Consider the following 21101-nt stretch of genomic DNA (forward strand, 5'->3'; position numbering starts at 1 on the left):
CGTTTGAAAGTGTTTTCATTTGAGTCGTGTTAAAGGAGAGCAACTTAAAACAACTTACAAAGGTCAAATTATTCGTCAGTTCTGTTTATAAAAGAAACCTTTTGGGCAACCTTTATATCAATACCAGACCCATCTAGTAATCGATTTTACATTTTTGGGGCTTTTAATCAATATACGTATATTAAAAATTTACGACAACTGTACAGTAGGTGTCACAGGTAATCATCGTAAGTGCTAGTAATGATGGAGTACTTGTTATCGTGTTCCACGGGTTTGAATTACCATGATCTGTTCAGTACTTAAAAAAGAAGCAGTGCATATTACATTTATTGGGAGGTACGGAAGTTCCTTGAAATGGAAGTGTCTGCAGGTTAAATCAGAAACTAAAATAAAATTCAGTAAAATAGTAATTTCGGGAACGGTTCATTCTCCGGCTGAAACACGCGGTTTGGTCGTTGTAAATGGAGCATGTACGTGGTGGTTTCTCATTTAGTCAGTCTTAAAGATTCTGTGCATTGAGGCCAAATAGCGCAAATGTGATGCTTCCGCGGGACGCACAGAAGAGCCGTTCCCAGATTACAGTCTAACCGAACGTAACGTGTTTTCATTTGTCTAGATACTCGTAGCGCGCAACAATTGATGTCAGAATATTGGAAAAAGCCTAGCGAATTTGCTGATTATTACAAACACTATTGGCTTCTTGGCAGTACAGCAGAATAATGCTCTGAGCCACAACATTCAAGGCCCCGGATTAAGTTCACGTCTGCCCTTACGTTCCGTAAAATATCATCATGTGCCGGTGTTCAAGACCCCATACGCGTTTCTTATCAGCGGAATCGTCACAACAGACGTCTCAAGTCATTATTGCTGTGCTACCGTCACCGGAACGACGGCTATCCAGGAGCCTAACTAAAACATCATCTTGAGACGAGTCAGATAATGTCCTCGATTGTGCGGCAAGTGCATTTCCATTATGCATTGTTGCCAGCGCACAATAATACTGTAATTAATTAGAATATTTATCGATACGAAATTCTAATTACACAGAGTATACGACTAAGATCGACTCACTTTGCCAAATGAAAATGTTCAATTTGAGTTAAAAAAAAAAAGCGGCTTAAGACAGAAGTTATAAATAACTTCTGTCAATTATTGAGAAATTTACTTTTTTGTGCGCTTTACGTGTTGGCTGAATTATAGCGTTAACGTCGAGCGATACAGAGACCACGGTTATTCAGAAGAAATGGGCTGAAAAAACTTGCTTCACAAAATTAAAAATGCGACTCTAGAATACATTACAAACACGTAACGGGAAACGTAAAGAGGCAAACATGTTTTTCGTAACATCAGTTTTAGATAAAATCTTTGAAAAATTAAACAATATTTCTGAAAAACCTTTAATTGCAAAATCAGTCTAGAGAAAATTTAACAGAGCCACGAACCGTATCGCTCAATATGAGGAAGAAGCTGTAGAAATTATGTGCTTTTTAGAAGCTCTATCAATGGTCCGGAAAATTCAGATTAAAGATTAAAGTATAAATTTTAAAAAAAAATTATTTATCAGATAACACTTTCACTGCAAGTTGTAGCAGCCTAGGCGATACACCAAAGTCCCGAATTCGCAGGTGACGTTAAACCATTCACCCGTTGAACTTTGTTAACCTCTCGATATATATTTTCAAATGAAAGAGTGATTTTACTAATATACAAAAATCAAACAATTAACTGATACTTTCCTTGTTTCCACTGGTAATCAAATCAGTTGGTTCTCTCTGCCGAAAAGCACAAAATTGCTATTAATATTATAAAAAATAAATACAGGAAATCAGAGGGTATGCAATATGAGAGACAAATTTGATCAGCTCGTGTTGATATGCTCTCAAGTATCACACATTAGTCACTTTAATTCCCTTAATGCTTTAGTGTTTACTGTTCGACACGATGGCTAAGCTTCCTCGTAGTTTTAAGGAGAAAGAGCAAGCAGTCGACACTCTAATGAAGTTTTTTTAGATAATGAGCTTGAAGTTAGGAAATGTGTTGAACATGGACATCATATCACATGTTTCATCGTTTTTATTTTAAACTTTCATCCTCAGAACTTTTAACGACAGCCGTCGACCTCAAATCTAATAACAACTGCTAAAAGTAAGAACTTTAATAATAGAGAATATGTACTCCAAGTTAGCATTTCATCAGTGGATCATTTGTGCATTTTTCTGCAACGAAAGACATCGCAATGTAAAATAGATAAAACAATTTTCATTAGACAAGAGAAGGCAATGTGTAGTAAGAGGCAATGCTTGTTTCTATTGTCTGAGAAGAAATCATGTAACAAGTAGCTCTCGTAGCCATCAATCTAACTGTCCTAGATACAACGGCAGACAATATTTAATAATAAAGTGCGCAAAAACCAGTGAATAACCCAAAAAAGGTGCAAGGTTTGTCATATGTGTTTACGAATCTGCGATTAATTTATAAAAAGCTAATAAGTCGACAATCTGACGTACAGGCTAGGTACAGGCGACGATCAGTGACGCAAAAAATTATGCGAAATGTCGTAGATCCTGGTGAAATGAAAGGTCGTATATTAGAGGATTAGTTAAATCTCTGAAGTTGAACTGCATTGGAGAAAAAACCATGGCCAGTCTTTTAGTAGACGGATTTTTTGTTAAAATGAAAAACGATAAAAGACACAAAGCTGACGCACAAAGTCGGTTTCCTCACTTAAATTCGAACACTACCTGATGTGTCGTGCTTCAGATTCCAAAATGCGCGCTCTCGTCGGCGGACGAGACATACGGTTTAGGACTCATTGCAGATAAATGCGATCAATCTTTGGGTTAAACTATCCGGCTCGGATTCACAAGCGAATGGCGGTCGTTCAGTAATATGTATGCTTTAAACTCAATAACTGGCAAGTAGCATTCATAAATGATGACGATGGGAAGAGCAGGGTGCAATGTGTCTTTCGCTTAGTTCAGCCATGTATTGAATTACATGTACTGAATGAGCACAAGTCTTTCGTTCGGATGAGCTACTTCGAACAAAAATATCGGATATATCTTCTATAAGAAGATATGTCCGATATTTTTGTTCTATAAGAATATATATATATATATATATATATATATATATATATATATAAGAATATATTTAAGTTCTATAAGAACTTAAGCGTAGGTATAGAATCATTACTTAAAACCGGGTGTTCGAATTAAATTATATTATTCGGAGATTCAATAAAGCGCAGAAATACAAACTGCGGTCAGTCTCCTACCTAAAGACAACATCAGAGCTTTGAAGGATAATGAGTATTTAGCAATGTTACGCTTAAAACATTTTCTTCTAAAAACCAAAATTGATAATCCTGTTTCACATCGTCAAAATGAGGAATTAAAAGACGTTTGGAGATTGTTCTGCGAAACCTGCACCCCCTCAAAAGGAAAATGATTTCGTCTATTTACCTAAAAAAACCTTTCGTAAAGGTTAAGAAAAAGCAACATGCAGAGGAAGATAACCCTCATCCTTTCTTGCACCAGGATAAGATTAGTAATGAAAAATGTATAATTGAGGATGCATCGCTTAACGATTGCCTTTACTAGGCTTTAAACCTGTTATAATATTCTCAAGGTAATCTTGTGTTTTGTGAATTGTATTGGCGATATTGAAAAGACATTTCTTCGATTGATATTATACCCATTACATGAAGTCTACAAGGTTTAAATGTCCCCTAACAATCTCAGAAAACAAATCAGCTCCAATACAGGGTTTTTTTTTAATCTTTGGTCTAATTTGTAGCGTTTTTCCATTGCACTGGGCGGAAGTCACTTCAAGAAAAGTAAGCTATGCCGGGAGTGCGCAAAATGAATTCAAAATATTAATGATACAGTCTATACGGATGATATAACATCACGCATAACGTCAGTAGAGTGTTGCAAAGATAAATTTCAATTACTTAATAAAAGTTCCCATTCTGGAAAAAATTATCTAGGAAATAGGCAAAAAGTTTTGTTCCATTGGGAAAATTTAGGAAAAATCTTCTCCCCTTCCAGACAAAAAAAAGTCAATTACGACAACGAAATTTTTAGGTATCATATGGAATCAAAGGAGAAGAAATCAAATACTTTCAAAGAAAACATAATATTTACTCCGTCATCAAAAAGCCGAACGAAAAAAAACTTGTTGGAAGCTTTCGCACAAAACTTCACTCCTATTTGTTGTACCAGCGCCTAAAACGATACAACTAAAATTCTTATTGCAAAGAATATGGCAACATGAAATCAATCGAGATAGTGTTTGAAAGATCAATATCTTCAACTATTTAGGGTTTTTGTGTTCAATCCTTCGGGAAAAGGATTATTACAAACTAATCGACCTGCTTACCGGCCTGGCGGCCTTCTGGGACGCTAGCCTAATATGGTTGAGTCGCATATTCTCATTGCTAACAGGGCCAGTAAAGCTAAAAATATAACAAACAGAGTTAAGTAGAATTTCGTCAGATAGTGCGGCAGATGTTGCCTCTAGGGGTACGCCGGTCATTGAAAAGGTAGCAAGCTTGTGGAAAAATGGGGCACATCGGCTGAGAGAAACGAAAAACCATAGTTAAAACACGTTTCATTGACCTGAGGTGAGCAGACAATCGGAAAGGACAATTTAGAAATTGTAATCGAAGCTAAAGCGTGTATCGTAAACCCCAGCCAGTCTATCTCTGACGTTGGATCTTTAGAGATTTCTTGACTACACCAAAATTGGTTACACTTTGACATTGGTCAGAAAAATATGACAAAGTCTGCAACATCTGACGCTGGCAACGGTATTCGATCAACTGAATTTTTTTATGTTAAGACGTTAGAGAACATATTCAACAAACGCACGACAAACTCATTTCAAGGTCTAAAAACACACCGAAACACAATAAAACATTCGCGTATAAACCATTGATAGACGTCAAAAGTTTAATACGTCGCGAATCAAAACTCATACTTCATCGTCTTTGCCTAACATAATTATATAGCAATAATTGTGCTAGGTAAAGACGGCTTTGTAAATAGAGTCTAAATTGACAAATAACTTCATTGTGATGAGCCTGCGTCCATATGAAGCTCGACCAAAATCTCTGATTCTAAGCGTCCAACAGCTGACTAAAGAAGTGATTAAAATGTGCGAAGAACCAATTCCAATACTATCAAGTTTCAAAATGGAATGAAGCTCTTTATGCATTCCTGTGTAGATTTTGGCAACTTACATAAAAATAATAATAACATTGAATACAAAAGTTGCACTCCATTATGTGCTCGTATCTTCATGAGGGCGATTCACTTGAAACTAATTCCAGCCTTTATACTTTCATTAAGAAAATTACTTAACGGATTTCCCTCAGTCAATATGCTCTGATAACAGCATGACTTTGAAAAGACTCGAAATAATTTTTCAGCATATAAAAACAAAACAATACAAAACAAGGTGGCTAAAGCAGGTTACTGAAAAACATCTTGGGTTGATGGCTATTACGTACGAATGGTGAGCGTTGTGGAAAAATCCTACGTAAAATATTGGATACCAGTGCAACATCTGTCCAGTTACTGACATCAAGGTGATGGTAAATCACATGTCTTTGTAATCACTCTAGACCGAGATCAAATTAGGGCGATTTCTCCGGCTGACGTTTAGTTTGGTCAGCGTTGCAATTATTGAATTAAAAATAAAAGCTAAATATAAAAATGCAAATACCAAAGAAAAACAAGCCTCAAGAGTCTTATTAGCCTTAAAAATACGATAATACCTAATTGTGGTGGTAATTATTATGACTTTTCCCAAGACTGCTCTGATATCCATTTTATGGCTGTACAATGATGCTATAATATGCAGAAGGATAAAGAAGCAATATCCCAAGTCACTTCTGATGGCTGCTAGAATTAAAAGGTGGTATATTAGCCAGTACGCTGGTTATTACTTGGCAGTTGCTGTCCGCAGTACTTAGAAGTCGATGCAGATAACGTATTATTAAATATTATAATAAATATATTATCAACATAATTACTGATTCTTAAAATAGGCACTGACTCACTGTTATTATTGGTGAACAGGGAATAACCACCTACATATTCGTTTTCGTAAGTTGCATACTACATATTATTTCTTCACACACTAAATTCAGCAAGAATAAAAGAACAGCTGATATTGCATCATGTATTCTGTTTGTTAGTGAATGCTATTAAATTATTTAAATTAATATTAAAAACTTAAGTAATTAATTAAAAACTAAATATTATTAAAAATAAATCATTAAAAACTGGCGCTGTTAGGAATCGGTATTAGAGAGAGCGATATTAGAGATTTTTCTGGCGTGTAAAAAGAGTTGACTTTACGAGGTTGAATCACTATGACTGATTTAAAAAAAAATAGGTAATGCACAGTATATTTACTGTTAGTTAGAAAAACACTTTAAAACAAAAGTGTCTATGACAAATTACAAACTAAAACTTAATAAAATCTAACGGTTTATTCACAAGCTAAAATAGCCATTTGGTCTTTGCACATGCAGCATGCATGTTGCTGTTATTCAGTCCATTAGTTTTGAAGTCTCAATGGATCAACACCGAAAGGTTCCCGCAGGGCGCACAGAAAAATTCATCTTAAATTGCAGTTTAACCGAACGTGAAGCATTTTCATTCGTTTAGATGTTCGCAGCGCGCAATAATAATGTTCCGCTTGAGCTGCTTAAAAGATGTAGCTCAGTAGAAGTAGTAATTTTGTATATATAATTAATGTATCGTACATGAAAATTTTAACTTAATCAAGTCAGGAGAGCTTTCTTAGTACAACCTAAGATTGGCTCTAATGCTATTAGTGTCATTATCTCACACTTTAAAACTCCTACATCTGAAAATGCTTATATATATATAAACTGAAAAGGTTGTTTTGAGTAGAGAACGCATCCGTGATTGCATATTGATAGCGTGTATATCAGGTAAAGCAATGCGACGTAATTCGATTGCAACTAGCCAGCTTGACCAGAGACTATTACTCTGGCCTTGTTAGCAATGCGATAATTAATTTGAAACTTGTAGGGTACAATGGTGCAGAATTAGCGTGTGATTCTGGGCAAACTTCATTGTTAATTCATTCTAGCGAAGGTAAATTCATGAACCCAAATTCGAATAATAAGATGTGCACTTAACTGCAAAATGGACGACACTGTGTGGCCTAAAGGACTTTTGCTGATATAATGTCCTGCTTTGCCCTTGAATCGCGAATCTCATCGTATGCTGATGCTCAGAGGCCTTCTCTATTTATCCCGGCACATTGCGGATGTTTCCTAAAACGAAATATCAATTAAACTTTGCTTTCTATTTTTATACGAAGCCTGCTTAGACCGGCAACGCTTCAGCACATAACGTTTTTCGCAGGGTTTGTGGCCTATGCATACGTATCGGATAGAAAAAAGACAATTTCGGCATACTTTCGTTTTAGATGGAAAATAATAGATGAGTAAATGTTGATAACTATTAGTTAACAGTTGTGGTCGTATTTAATAATGCACGTACCTTTCAAATGTGTTTAAGGATAAAGTAATAACGCTCGTCAACATCATTTTTTCCCAATGCGTTAACGAAAAAGTGCGTGTGTATATTGATAAAGTGATTATAGTAAGCGAAAAGTAAAAAGCAAAAGATCACCTGTCGGTAGGAGTTAGCCAGTTAACAAAACAGGTAACGGGTGAAAATTAACGTCTCTGGTAAATTAGTATTCTTCCGTAGTGCTTAGTAGGCGAACACATTATCATTGCACTATCACGAGGACTCTTTTATGACTTTTTGATCAAACTATCAGTTATAAGTTTACAGTTTTTAAAACCAAATAGGCATTAAAATATATCCAGCACGAGAACTGTTAACCGAGCTTCCTGTCAAAACGCAAATGCCATTGATTATGTAGGGATATCGTTCACGCAATCATAACGTTGACAAGTAAGTTATGCATAGGTTAGTGAAGCAGCCCCCGTGATAACTTAGTGCGTAACGTACTTGCCTGCTAACCTTAGGGACACATTGTGGTCTAGGTTAAGACCCGGGCATAGACACACTTCGTTTCGTGCTGGAAGCCAGCGGCGATACTGGACGTAAAACTCGAAACACAAAGGTTATTGAAGCAGCGGTTTTTCAAGTATCGCAGTCCCGGCAGATTGAACTTGTTCACCAATGCTTAATATGTAGTGTTAAAAAATATGCCTTTACTGTATTTGCAGCACGAGTTTAATAAAGCGATTGAATATGCAAGTGTTTTTTTATATGATACTTTTTTCTGAATTTTTGGATTGGCAGTTTTTTTTTGGTCATGGCGGAGAAGCTTTCAGACATTTGATACAATTTATCATATGTTCAAGACAGTATCACTTATAACTAATTTCGTTTAAGGTTTAAAGTTACCGCTGCTTAAACTAATCGTTTAAGGTAGCGATTACTGCGTGACTCGATTGTTTGCTGAATTTGTCCACAGTTGTTTCCTTTGTTGAACTGATCATCCTTCAACAAAGTAATGTATCTATGTAAACTTGAGCTTTAAATTACATTGCTTACCATTATTCATAGCTAGCTAGAAGGTCGTTTACTAAAATAGGCTCGCTCCCTTTGAGCTGTTTTTTCGGCCAGTTACTTCTTACAAGGCGAGCTGTACAGTTTTGTACAGTCAAGGTCTCTGAGATCCATTTCAGGTAGACGTAGTTCTGTCCTTTTAATGAAAATAAATGACCTTGCTTCATTCAGTCGGCCGCAGTAGTCAAATTAGGCAGAGGGGTAGTAAGTTACAAGCTATAATGGATCTCGTTTTTTATACTTTCCATTGATACTCAACAGCGTTTGTCTTATAGGTAGTGCCCGCTGCCGTGTGCTTCCTGTAAGATACTTATTGCAAAAGAATAACTTTATTAGTATTAACAGCGTAAAGTATTTTAGAGAAATGGAAAGCGAATATAAGCAGAGGCGGACGAAAAGAGGGAGAGAGCGTCTTTTCTGCAATAATAAGCTTCATAATACCTTGTGACACTGAACAAAATTTGTCAATTGAACCTCGCTCGAGTAGGGCCAGAAACTGTGGTGCCAGATTCAAGCGGGTTGAAAAAGTCTTGAAGAAAGAAGAAAAACAATATTGACTGAGGACTACGATGAAGATAATATGTGGCGCACTTTGGTTTTGGAAGAAAATGGCGCGGAAAATAAAAACTCAGTGTCAACAGAAAGCGGAGGGCTACTGCCATCATTAAATTGGAATAATTAGTTTAGTTATAAGTCTATTAGCTGCCTTGTTCCTTTCCCTAGACCACGTTGCCTGGCCCATAAGGCCTTCCCTAAGCCCTAAGCAATGGTCGCTGCTGTTATAATGACCTATTGGATTTTTATACATATACCTGCACATATGAAGCATGTGCACATAAGATTTAGAAGCGCATGCTTGATTAAGTCATATCATTTAGTAGTACTTTCTTCGAAGAGATATTATAGTAGGCTTCTCGGGTTCAGGAATAGCTAGGCGGTTATTCGAAAATGGAAACTCGAGCAACAGACGCGGCTCTGGAGCCTTCGTGCCATATGGATACGCAATTTCCTGCATCTCAGAGTGAGTGAAAAACTCATCTTAAAAAAAGAACGTCGGCTTTTTGTCGTAAATTGTTTTATATTAATTTTATTTTACTCAGATATTATTACAAAGTGCTACACCTCGACGTAAAAAATTGTTATAAAGGATAACAAAAAGGTGCATAATTTTTATGTTATTATATTTTGTGATAATACGTAAATTTGCTTAAAAATTACTAAGAAGTAAATTGATAGGAGTTCAATTAGTCAAGGCCTGTGTTCCTAGTGAAATATGTCAGTATTGTCTTATGTTCAATTACTAAGACTCATCTGAGTAAACTGTTTCTTTCCTGTCTATCTGTGCATAGCTGCTAAAATTCCCGCAGGAAATCGCCATCGTTCTATAAGCGTAATGACAGTTACTGTTGTTATCGTTTTGTAGTTGTCGTTGGTACCATCTGTTATTCAGATCGTCGGATTCACTACAAAAGAACGAAGATCCTTTTTGGCCGTGATGTCCTTAAAATAGTTGTTGTCGCATGTTTTGGCCCCATCATCAGCAAAGCGCTCGTTAGTAAGATAGCGCTTAGCAGCTGTCAGTCGTTCAGGCAATTGTGACAGACTTAAGCAATGGCAGGCAGACCATTACGACGAGTTAGAGACTCGCGCACAGGGAGTAAAGGCCGAGTATAAAACCAAGCACTATGAGTACTAACATAAGAAATTGGTTTAAACCTTAATTTGCCGTTCAACTCAATTAACCCGCCGGACGGGAGCCGCATCCGCTGACATCCTTTGAAGAGTTCGCTTTGCGACTAGTGGCCACAAAATCGGGTCAATAAAAAAAAACTTAATGGGGTGACAGGCATTCACTAACGAGGACTTTTAGCATCGGTCGTCTGGGGTTAGCAATACTTCTCTAAGGCGAGTTTTTTTTTGTGTTAGAGCAGTTAGGATAGGAGAGTTGAGACACAGTTATATGATCAAAAAACGAATGAAGGCAAGCCAGGATGGATAGCGTAACTAGCTTCATGAGCAAGCTGCACAGACTGTAAGTAATATTATCAAAATAAAAAAGGTTAAGGCATATCGTGTTTTTTTCTGTCTTCTTGTAGAACTCAAGGGCAGCATACGTCAGTGAATAATAATGAAAACTAAAACGGGGTAACCACATGGGGGCCAAATAGTCAGATCAGTTATGTTAAAAAGTCTAGTCGTTACACAGCTTTGGTAAGCACTGACTTCATTTAATAGTTGCAATTAAAGCCAGCTTGCTTCGCGTTAGCTAACATATTTCGACGAGCTTAATTTACTAGATAAAGTTTTGAGCCCAGACCTTGTAGGAACGGTACCATTTGACATAGAACAATTTCGACTTGGGGGCGGGCATTACGAAAAGAAAAAGCGTTATTCAAAGATCGACGTAGTTGACTAAAAAATGTTCAGTACTCAGATACTTTGACGGTCATTATATGCATCAGCGAACGCAGCCCCAAAAGCCGAGGGAAAGGTTATATTCAAGAAAGCTGAACAGGTGTCCCAGAATTAGAACGACGGCTTGACAATGTTGCGAATCTCGTTATAACAAACAGTTGTTGGTTGGAATCACCGCCTGCCTGGAAGCTTGGTAAAAACGAGTTTAGAGTGCATACAGCTTTCGGCCGTATGTTGGGATTGCAACGAATAGCGCAGTCAAGTGTTACAGCTCGTACAAATGAACCTAAACATTTTCGTCGTTATCGCTGTTGAAAATGGGATATTGCTCTAATATTCGTAAAAAAATGCTATTTACTATAGCGCGTAGCCACTACAATCTGCAATGTGCATTATTATGACAACAATGTAAGTAAAAAAAAATATATCTCATTCAATATCAGAGCAGCAGTAGCATGATACCGTAGTCCCAACATTAAATGTATTGAAAATACATCTCTATTCAATATCTAGGAACCACAGTGTATAAAAAGCTATAGAGTACTACAGAAAATTAATCGAATATGACATTAAAGTTTATTTTGTTCTTCAAGTAAGAGATTACAGTGAGATAAATAGAATATGAAACAGTTCTCATCTCCTTCCATGCCGTTCTACCCGAATACTTAACGTAAAGTTGTATTTTAAATAATTCACAAACGGAGTTAATATTCTTGTTAATCCCGATGATGAGACCTACCAACGTGGTAATAGCGCAGCTGGTACCGCGAACCAGTGAAAGGCGAACGGTGCTGCATTCGTGGTACCTAATGAGGAAACGAGAGTCCTAGTGCTGCGTCCATCAGAAGGGAGCAAAAGGTCAAATCAACCTCCCTGGGTGATGGAAAAATCCCAGAACATTAAGTTACTACATAAGTAACAGCCTTTTATATTCCTTGTTTACTTCCTTTTTAAAATATTCGTTTGGTAGTCGTTAACATTAAAAGTTTTTTTCGTTCCACAAAGCCGTTGTGATTGCCTTGTTTGGATCATGAAATTTCACTAATAAAGTGAGGTCTTTTTGGCATTAAGTGGTGTTTCGGTCCCATAGACGTGTGTGAGACAAGAACCAATGCCCAGATTCCTTCTTTTTACTTGCACGTACAATTCGGTAGATTTTGTATTTCAACCGCAACTTGTGTAGTGCTGATTCAGGAAATATGTTTCCTTTCGAAATTAGACCTTCAGTTGTAATAGTGTAGCCTTTAAGCATACACACACTCTGACTATTAACTGTTAAATCGACGACAGTCGGAATCCCGAAAACGGCATTCATCTAATAGGCACCGCACAATTATTACCGGCTCATCATATGATTCAGAAGCAGTTTTTGTGTTTACTTAGCGGGCATCTTTCGTGCCATAAGAAACGACATCTTTGACTGATCTTACTGATCTTCGGCCGAGTTTAAAGAATTTGAAACGACCTGTAGCACATGTTGCGTATACTGAGATTAGAACTAAAACGTTGCTTGTTAGCTAAAAAATAGCGCGTTCGTCCTAAATAATATATTTCATGCATCTTTTTTTGAATTAGATGAATTTACTATGAGATAAACGATCAACATAGGGAAGATAATTTTAGAATATTTCTTACCTGTTAGGTTTTAAACTCCCACTGCATGCATGCTAAATTTTATGGGTTGCCTTTGTAGCTTCTTCTAACGGAAAAAACTCACTTACAAATTTGCTTTTTATTTTCGATTTACCCATTTTGGGATTTGTGTCCAGGGAAAATTTTCGATTTTTGTGCGATTTGAACAATACGAATATAACAGCCTGTAGAGCACAGGGAAGCTTTTGGCAATAGTAATAACAGCACCTGAATATCAATAAACGAATAATTACAAAAGAAAAGTGATAAAAAAGGGCTATTACATATAACAAACTAATTATAATGAATAGTATACATCTAATCTTGCTTCTCCTATCCGAAGCCTGCCTCCGATTCGATTGCTCCATAGCCTCACTATTGTTATTATTAAACAGTCATTACGCATTTACCTGCATCATCCCAATAATTTTTGTCATGTGTGTGTATATTTATCCAATGTGCTATGGATGTGTGCCAATACACAGAGAGACAAATGGTATGTGCCTAGAGAACTCATGCCTAAGTCGTTTTTGACCATTCCAAATGACACCGCCTTCATTCTATGTTGCTCGTTCATCATCCTATTCCGGATGATCCATAACAAGCAGCGGAAGTTTGCTCAAAATTAGGTTCGTTTTAAAAATATATAGCCGGTATTCAAGAATGTTTTGACTATTGCAGAGAGGTAAGTATCTCGTGGCTGAACCATTCGAAAACATCCATACTTAATTCACAAAACTGACAACGTTTTGACCAAGTTTTGTTGTTTTTTGATCGGCACACGATCAACATCAACCCTTCTATATGCATCAATAAAATGAAACATAATAATAGAATATCACCAATATTAGTTAAACGGATTAATAAATGGTACAACGGTCAGTGTGATCCAACAAGTGGGCAACGGTATTTCATAACAACCTCATGAAACTCTCGATATATCGTATTGTGAATGCCATGGACAGAATTTTTTCCGCTTTAGGTGCGCTGCAGATGTGAGTTATTATTTCTCTCTGACTCAGACTTTTGTTTATAAAAAGGTATTAGTCTTCTGTAAGAAAATCATTATATTTCGAGTTGATAATTCAGTCGATAACCGATATATAGTTTTACAAATCTTACCCTTATTATAAGTATCTGGAAAGATATGGTTTCAATAAAATATATGGTAGATCGATGCTTTCTTGAGAGAAATAAAAAAAATTGTGCGGTCTAACACGCGAAAACTGTACCCGTTATTACAATTATTTGCTCAAAAGATGGCGTCATTAACCAATAAGCGTACCATATCAGTAAGAAATGTATTATTTTATATTACTTAACTATTTATGCCTACAATACACAGGGCAGATAGTCATAACATTTCGATAATTTATGATCCATATAAATTAATCAAAAGAAAGGCGAGAAGCGTTTTGCTAGGAAGATTTTACATAAGAAAAGATGCCAATGGGAGTCTTTTCTGTTTAGCTAAATAAATCTTGCCAGTCTTTCCGCTTAAATGACCGCTGAATATTGTTTCAGATGGCTAGCGTCAGTACGAAACGAAATGCGTTCACGTCCAAATCCGAACCTAGACTATTTTACGTGTCTCTTTCTTGGTAATGTCTAAATTATTGGGTTACTTAATTTCATGATTCGATAGCCAGAAAGAGACGATGATGACACTGAGGAAGCATTCTCTTTTACTTGCTAGCATTGGTCGAGTGTGATTCTTTGCCTTACCGTCTGGAAATCGGAAATACAGGTCTTACAAGAAAAATTCTAAATCCTTGTAACACCTGCAACTTTTTCTAACGACCCTTATTAGAGCTAGAAACTCAGTACAGACATATTTTAACCTACAACAATGAGTTTTAGAGCGAATGAAAGTCTCCGCTTTTGAGGACAATTGATGATATGGGTCCTGTATTGACTTCGACTTGTCTGGATCCTTCTACTATTTTTACATCTGTAAGACTATTTCTCAATCGTCAGAATATTTTTCGTTCAATTTTTCACTCTTTTCTTCCTTTTTAAACCTCTCTATATTTCGAGTTTTACGTCCGACATCTCTGTTAGGCACTACATCGGACGGCTGACTCCCAATGCGAAAGGAAGTGTGGCTAGGTTCAGACCTGAACTTAGACCATCCTTATGGAGCCCGAACTATTCACAAACATATACTATTAGCATACAAAAGATGCATTTCATGCTCGTTAAATACATCAAAAATAGACGAATCGCTTCTTATTACTGAAATTACACAACAACGTTGCCAGTATTTATGTGCATTAAGAGCTCAGCTGGTACGCTAATTTGGTAATCTTCCAAAAAGTTTGTGACCCTGCCTTCACATCTAAAAATATCAAGAAAATACAATTCTCAGTGCTAATTATCTAATCTCTATATTAATCAATTAACAGTAGGTAATACCCACAACATAAATAATATCGCTGATATGGTCACGTAGATGGTCAAGCAGTTTCACTGAACAAGTGAACTCCACTATTTTCGAAAAAGCACTCGCTTTACATTTCTTGAATCATCGATATAGCGAAACTATATGTATGAGATACACTAATTGTGATTGTATTATGTATCGTCTATATATATATCACGTATTTGGTATCAGTATTCGACGAGACGTCATAAGCTATTCGACGTCATAAGCAAATAGAGAATATGACAAACAGAAGACATCGTACGACATGAGAGTACTTTCAATGACAATGTAAATGTAATACACCTAGTTCATACTGATTTAAAGTGTTTGCGTATTTAAGGGTATGGTTACCAATTCGTCTAAAATATCTTTTCCTAATCCTTCTTCTACATGCCTCTTTGTTTTTGCAAATTCATCTGGGTGAGAGTATAGAATAGCTAATAGCTTATGAAAACTAGTATACATTAGACCACAACTTGTCATGGCCCAAACGAGCCACCATTTAGTTGTTAGAGATATTTAACATTAGAGCTCTCAAGTATGTTCATGTTCAGTGCCAAAAAAATCAAGTTACATCCATAATATTTTTGCCTCTCCAACTTCAGATTCCTGCAGATTAACTTATTTTACTTCTACTACTACTCTAATACCTTATTTCAAAGACAGCTATGATTCTTCAATTATATAACTTACAAACCTAATAAGTAATATTTTTAAAAAACTCATATACGACTGGTATAATCCACATATCTAACTCATATACTAATAGTATTGTTGTATAGAATAATTCACGCTCTTCTTTGAGTGAAATGACCCTTAGGCAAATTCTGCTGTGATGCCTATAACAACTTTTACCACGTTTGATACACCAGAAAGTATTGTTCTATATGTGGCATAGTGTGTTGTAAAAAAAAATTGCGAAATTTTTGCACCGATATGACTGACGATTCTTGTGCATGGCTGCCTTTTAATAATTTATGATTGTACCAGCAAAATCTAATTGGATTTAGACCATTTTATTACTAAAAAATTATGGTCTTTTTAAAAAAGGTTGTATCTTATTCGCCATGAACGAAAACGGCTTTTCGTGGAAAGGGCATACTAGTTGACATTAACATAGGTGTGGTATCTTATTACTCATTCAAGATATGTTGATTAAACTCGTAGATTAAATTGGGGTCGCATCTGTTGCTACGAGCTAAAATGCTCTGACAGCAGTCCTATGATCATAGAGATAATTTGGTCTATGCTTGGGACGGCTACCAAAGCTTTGAGAATCCGTTCATGAATGTGATATAAATAAGATCTTCCGCTAAAAGTAATTACAGCTCCTACCTAGGTGAATTCGTTCTTTCTATTTTCTTTTTTTTAGAAACTACTTATCGTAGAATAACAGCGGACTCTAAGTAGTTCCTTCGAGGAGTGTTTTGTGAGAAATGTGAAGTGCGGAGCTACTCTATCGTCAACGGTTGCAAGCTTAACTTGTAGAATCACTTTCATTAAGCCTAGTATGACGAGAACCAAATGTTTAAAACCGCTTTTTTGAATCCGGTATCGAATGTTGCACAAACGTCCATACTTCGTCCGTTTTGTCTTTCGTCACAGGAAACGGCACTAAGGTATTGTGAATATGCTGTTACAGTAGTGCTGACTTCTACCAATAATATAATATGAGCGAACATGGTGGATACATTTTGATGTAAACGGTGACGTTTGTTTGGGACCACTTTTCAACATTCCATCAAATACAAGTCGTGTGGTTAACAGTGACGAGAAGAAACTTGTAGCGGCAAGGCTTAATAGCGATGCCTTGTATAAAGTATTCATTTAAAGTTCCTTTTTCCTCTACGAATAAAGAAGAAAATGGTATCGTCCCAGTTGGGTGGGCCAGGCTCGTTTTGCTGTCATGGACGTTTGATAATTCTATATGTTGAACGGGTAATATTCATAGCTTTACAGATCCAACAAACCGGCCTCTTTTGCGTGTGTATAGCGATCCGTTATTTACGCGGCTTTCTCTTACAAAAGAATTTCTACGTGCGCTTAGTTAGTTGAAAAATATGATCGTACAATAGATTTAGTATTAAGCATGCGCAAGAAAAAAATCTTATTCAGTCTTTACTCAAACATAATCCTGAGCAATTTAATACTATATTATGTGTATGTATAAAAATTTAAAGTTCTTTTTTAATGTCACTGTCAAAGTTTTCAATAGAAAGGTAATTTGATTATTGTAGTTGTAGGCATATTAAGTTTTAATAGCGCTAATTTACTTTTATTAATGAATGTTAAAAAGAGTAGCAGCTAGTAAATGTTTGCTTAGTCTCCACCTGGCCAATTCGAACAGATCGTGAGTATTTGATCGTGGTTCGGAAGGTTTTCCTAGCTTCACTTGTTGGCTGGAAGAAAATGTAAAAAGATTGGGCTGCTATCCCTTATAGCTGGTCGCTGTGGTCGAGTACGTCATGATGTCTTCATCCCAGAAGCTGTTAAAGCTTCTAAGATGTTGGTTAAAAACTAGCATTATACCTCACTGAGATCGGGATAACGGTTTCTCCCACAAGTAGCTTAGTAATTTTGTTGCTCAGCAATTCGGTGCCTTTTTATGCATAAGCTGCAAGTATGCAATATACGAAAGCTTTACTTGCTTTTACCGCATATTTCTATTTCTTTAAACGCACCGTTACCTTCACTTATCCCCTCATTAGTATTTTTCTAATTAGGATTAAACCAAAAACTATACTGTTACAAGGGCTAACTTAGCCATCACATTAAATCTATAGAATCATTGAGCAAACATTGAGCTCGGTAATATCGATTAAACAGCAGTTGTGGAAAGGCCGATGAGATCATTTATCGCATAAAAAAATTCTACCGTAATAACGTGAATCATTAGCAGGTTGCCTTTAGCTGAGACTGATCGAGTGCAATCATCAGCAGCAGCAGCAAGTAACGGATATTTGTATCTTTTTTACTGGTGCATGAGTTTGGGACTGGCGTCTTCATTCGCTTAGAGCGTTGGGATAAAAAAAAACATGTTATTAGTTAGCGAATGTCTAGAATTACTGATGAGATTTTTCAAATTCGAAATCCCTACAGCAACATTGACGACGGGCGGATCGCTAACATCTGCTGAGAATGTGTCAGCCTACCAGTAATTTCTTGACACTTCCGATCACTGCAACAACAGGGGCAAATAGCCGTGTGATGACGTTGGTGACGACAGTGGAAGAAAAGGCCGGCGAATCTCTCGTGCAATAATCATGTCGTAATTCGGCCAGCATGGACATCAGAGTGGCAAGACCAGAACAGCAAAACCTAGCCAACCGCACAGGCCATATCATATAGGCCTCATTAGCACCTTAATGGAATGACACACACCAGTAGAATGGATTGAGTGAAAGTCCCATTTTATAGTAGTTGTATTTGGAGAAGTATTGCGAATTAGATATCGGTTCGGTGAGAAGAGCGTCTAATTTTAAATTCAATGTAACTTTTTCAATGGACATTTCGAGCGCTAGCGACCCATTGATACAACTAATCTAAAAGCACCGTCTGAATGCCTAACCGGTAAGCTAGAAGTTTTTCGCTCACTCAGAAGTCGAGTTAGACGTCTACAATACACTTTAGACGGGCTTGTTTCTGATGTTTTCTTGTAAATGATTAACTTCATTCGCCTAAATTTCCCATAGTAAAATCATGCTTTTGTATCAGTCGCATATCAGCATTGTAGGCAAAAGAATAGTCATTTCTCTATCGTCCTCGTGACAGGTTACCAGTGATATGTTCACTCACTAAATATTTCTTTCGTCTACTATTATTTACAACTACAGCCAGTACTGCTTTCTAATTACGACCACATGAAATGGTTTAGGTTCGAAACCGGGCGTAGACGCACAATTCGTGTCGTGCTGGAAGCCACCCCTTTGAAGAAGTGATGACGAAAATATCAAACATAGAACTCAAAAGTTGATTTGCTTTTAACAAAACACAATGATAACCGCCTCCTACGTTGACATGCTCTCCGTCTTATTGAAGTTGACCTGTTTTCTCCAGCTATGTATATACTAATACGACATTAACTACTAGTTTATATTCTATTGAAAAAAAAAACGCATTGTTTTAACTGTATACTGCATCGGGCAAAGGCGTCATCTTGTGCTCAAATGATGACGCACAGCCTCAGATATCAAACATTAAATTTATCGCGTACATAATTAGCTTAGAAAATTTACATTGCGGAGTTAATGCTTGCAAAGAATTTCATTGCTAGCGAAAAAGATGACCAAGAACCCTACTCAGGCCTATTAAAAGACCTATTACACTAAAGTATGAATACAGTTTTGGATTATGTATTAATGTAAGGCTGTAAAATGAAAATGTCGATGAATTCAATAAGCAGTAGAAATAGCAACGTGCTTTTTAAAATAAACACTTGCTTTACATTTACAGGTTATAGTCATTAGCCATTGCGACATTAAATAGCATTTGCATCGAAAAATGAATGCCTTCTAGGCAAAAAAAGATCAAGCTATGTATCTCTAAAGACGTACGTTATAAAATTCTTTGTAGCACAGTATATGAAAAAGAAACTTCGATAGCCACAGTGACGTAAATTCCTCGTCCTTTCGCTGTCTAAAAAATCTAATTTGAATATCTCTAGAGCAGTTACCCTAAGACGTTTCCCTAAGCGGGAGAGGAGAATTCGGTGTGTATATTTACTTATGTACAACTATGAGCATGTATCGCAAGCAAATATATATATATGTCCGGAGTGACACAGCAATTAGATCGTCATTTAATGAACTCCCTTATGGTGACTCCTACGTTTGCCCGTAAAGAGTGAAAAAAAGGTCAAGTAAGAAAATGAATGTAACTTGTCAGTTAGTATTGTCTCATTGAAGGCGACACAACGCTAAGGAGAAGATTAATATGAGAAGGTAAAAAAGAGGATAAAATCATGCGTAGAAGCGGATGGAGTCAATTTGAAAAAAACTATTTTGTTCCAGCTCCACCCACCCTCTTCCTCTTATACCGATTTACATAGCCGCTGACTGACTGACTAATTAACCTACTTGTTACCCCACTTGTCAGCCTCCGCATGCACAAATGTACAGAAAGCCCTACTAGCTCCCTCACTATCCTCTCAATTTGCACATTTCTCTTACGATGCAGCGAATTTTCATCGTTGCACCCCGTGCATCCACTAGACTTCTGTTCACTGTTGCGCCCTTCGGTTTGTCCAGTTTCTCTAGTAAAAATAACACCAAGACCACGAGAACTGACGGTGGTCACCGTTTCACAGTACAAACGGTTATCGTCAGGCAACCAGACTAAGCAGTCATTAATCGCCAGCCACCAAAGGTGTGGCAATGGGCCATTTCTTCGAATAGACATTTTTTCCCAATCGGTTCTATCACGGCCTTCATTTAACAAATTAACTTCACAAATTAACTTTATCTTCGCTTTTTCTTTTCCAATATTTTTTCATATTCACCAGCAAGTTGCCATTTGATTTAATGAACAGAAAAACGTTTCGAAGTTTTGTGAAGAATCGGTATTTAAAGTATTCTTAAGTGTATTTTGTTTATGTTCAGTAATTAATAAGCAAGTATTTTAGAGTCGTCTGCGTGATAATTCAGCGGTTAACAGATTTACGTGCCGGTATTGGAAAAACGTTGTAGTCTAGCTTCGAATTCTGGCTCAAACACACTTTGTTTCGTGATAAGAACCAACCGCATGATGGAATGCCTAACTGCGATACCGCACGTAAAACTCGAAATTTCAAAGCAGTCTTATGATCCGTGTTTGAATGTTATCTTCTACCAATTACTAAACGTTGGATATATATTATTATATATATAAATATAAAGGTATAATTTCAAGGTAGGAGAGTTACTCCTATTGCTTTGAATTTTTTCTTTTGAACTTACAAACCTATAACAATAATAATAATAATACCCGTAGTTATTTAAAGGTTTCTATGTTACATAGGTTGACGTTTGTACAAACTAGGAACAATTCGTTATTAACAA

At 36.6% G+C, this 21101-nt stretch overlaps 1 long non-coding RNA gene across 1 annotated transcript; it reads left to right on the top strand.

The window, feature by feature from the left end:
* Window positions 1–16308: 16308 nt before the first annotated feature.
* LOC147758074 (uncharacterized) lies at window positions 16309–19515 on the top strand. The gene is made up of 2 exons (XR_015321392.1): window positions 16309–16685; window positions 18166–19515. It is a non-coding gene; the product is annotated as an uncharacterized LOC147758074 (long non-coding RNA).
* Window positions 19516–21101: the final 1586 nt, after the last annotated feature.

This window comes from Varroa destructor, unplaced genomic scaffold, assembly GCF_002443255.2.
Source record: "Varroa destructor unplaced genomic scaffold, Vdes_3.0 BEIS01000002.1, whole genome shotgun sequence".
Classification (NCBI taxonomy): domain Eukaryota; kingdom Metazoa; phylum Arthropoda; class Arachnida; order Mesostigmata; family Varroidae; genus Varroa; species Varroa destructor.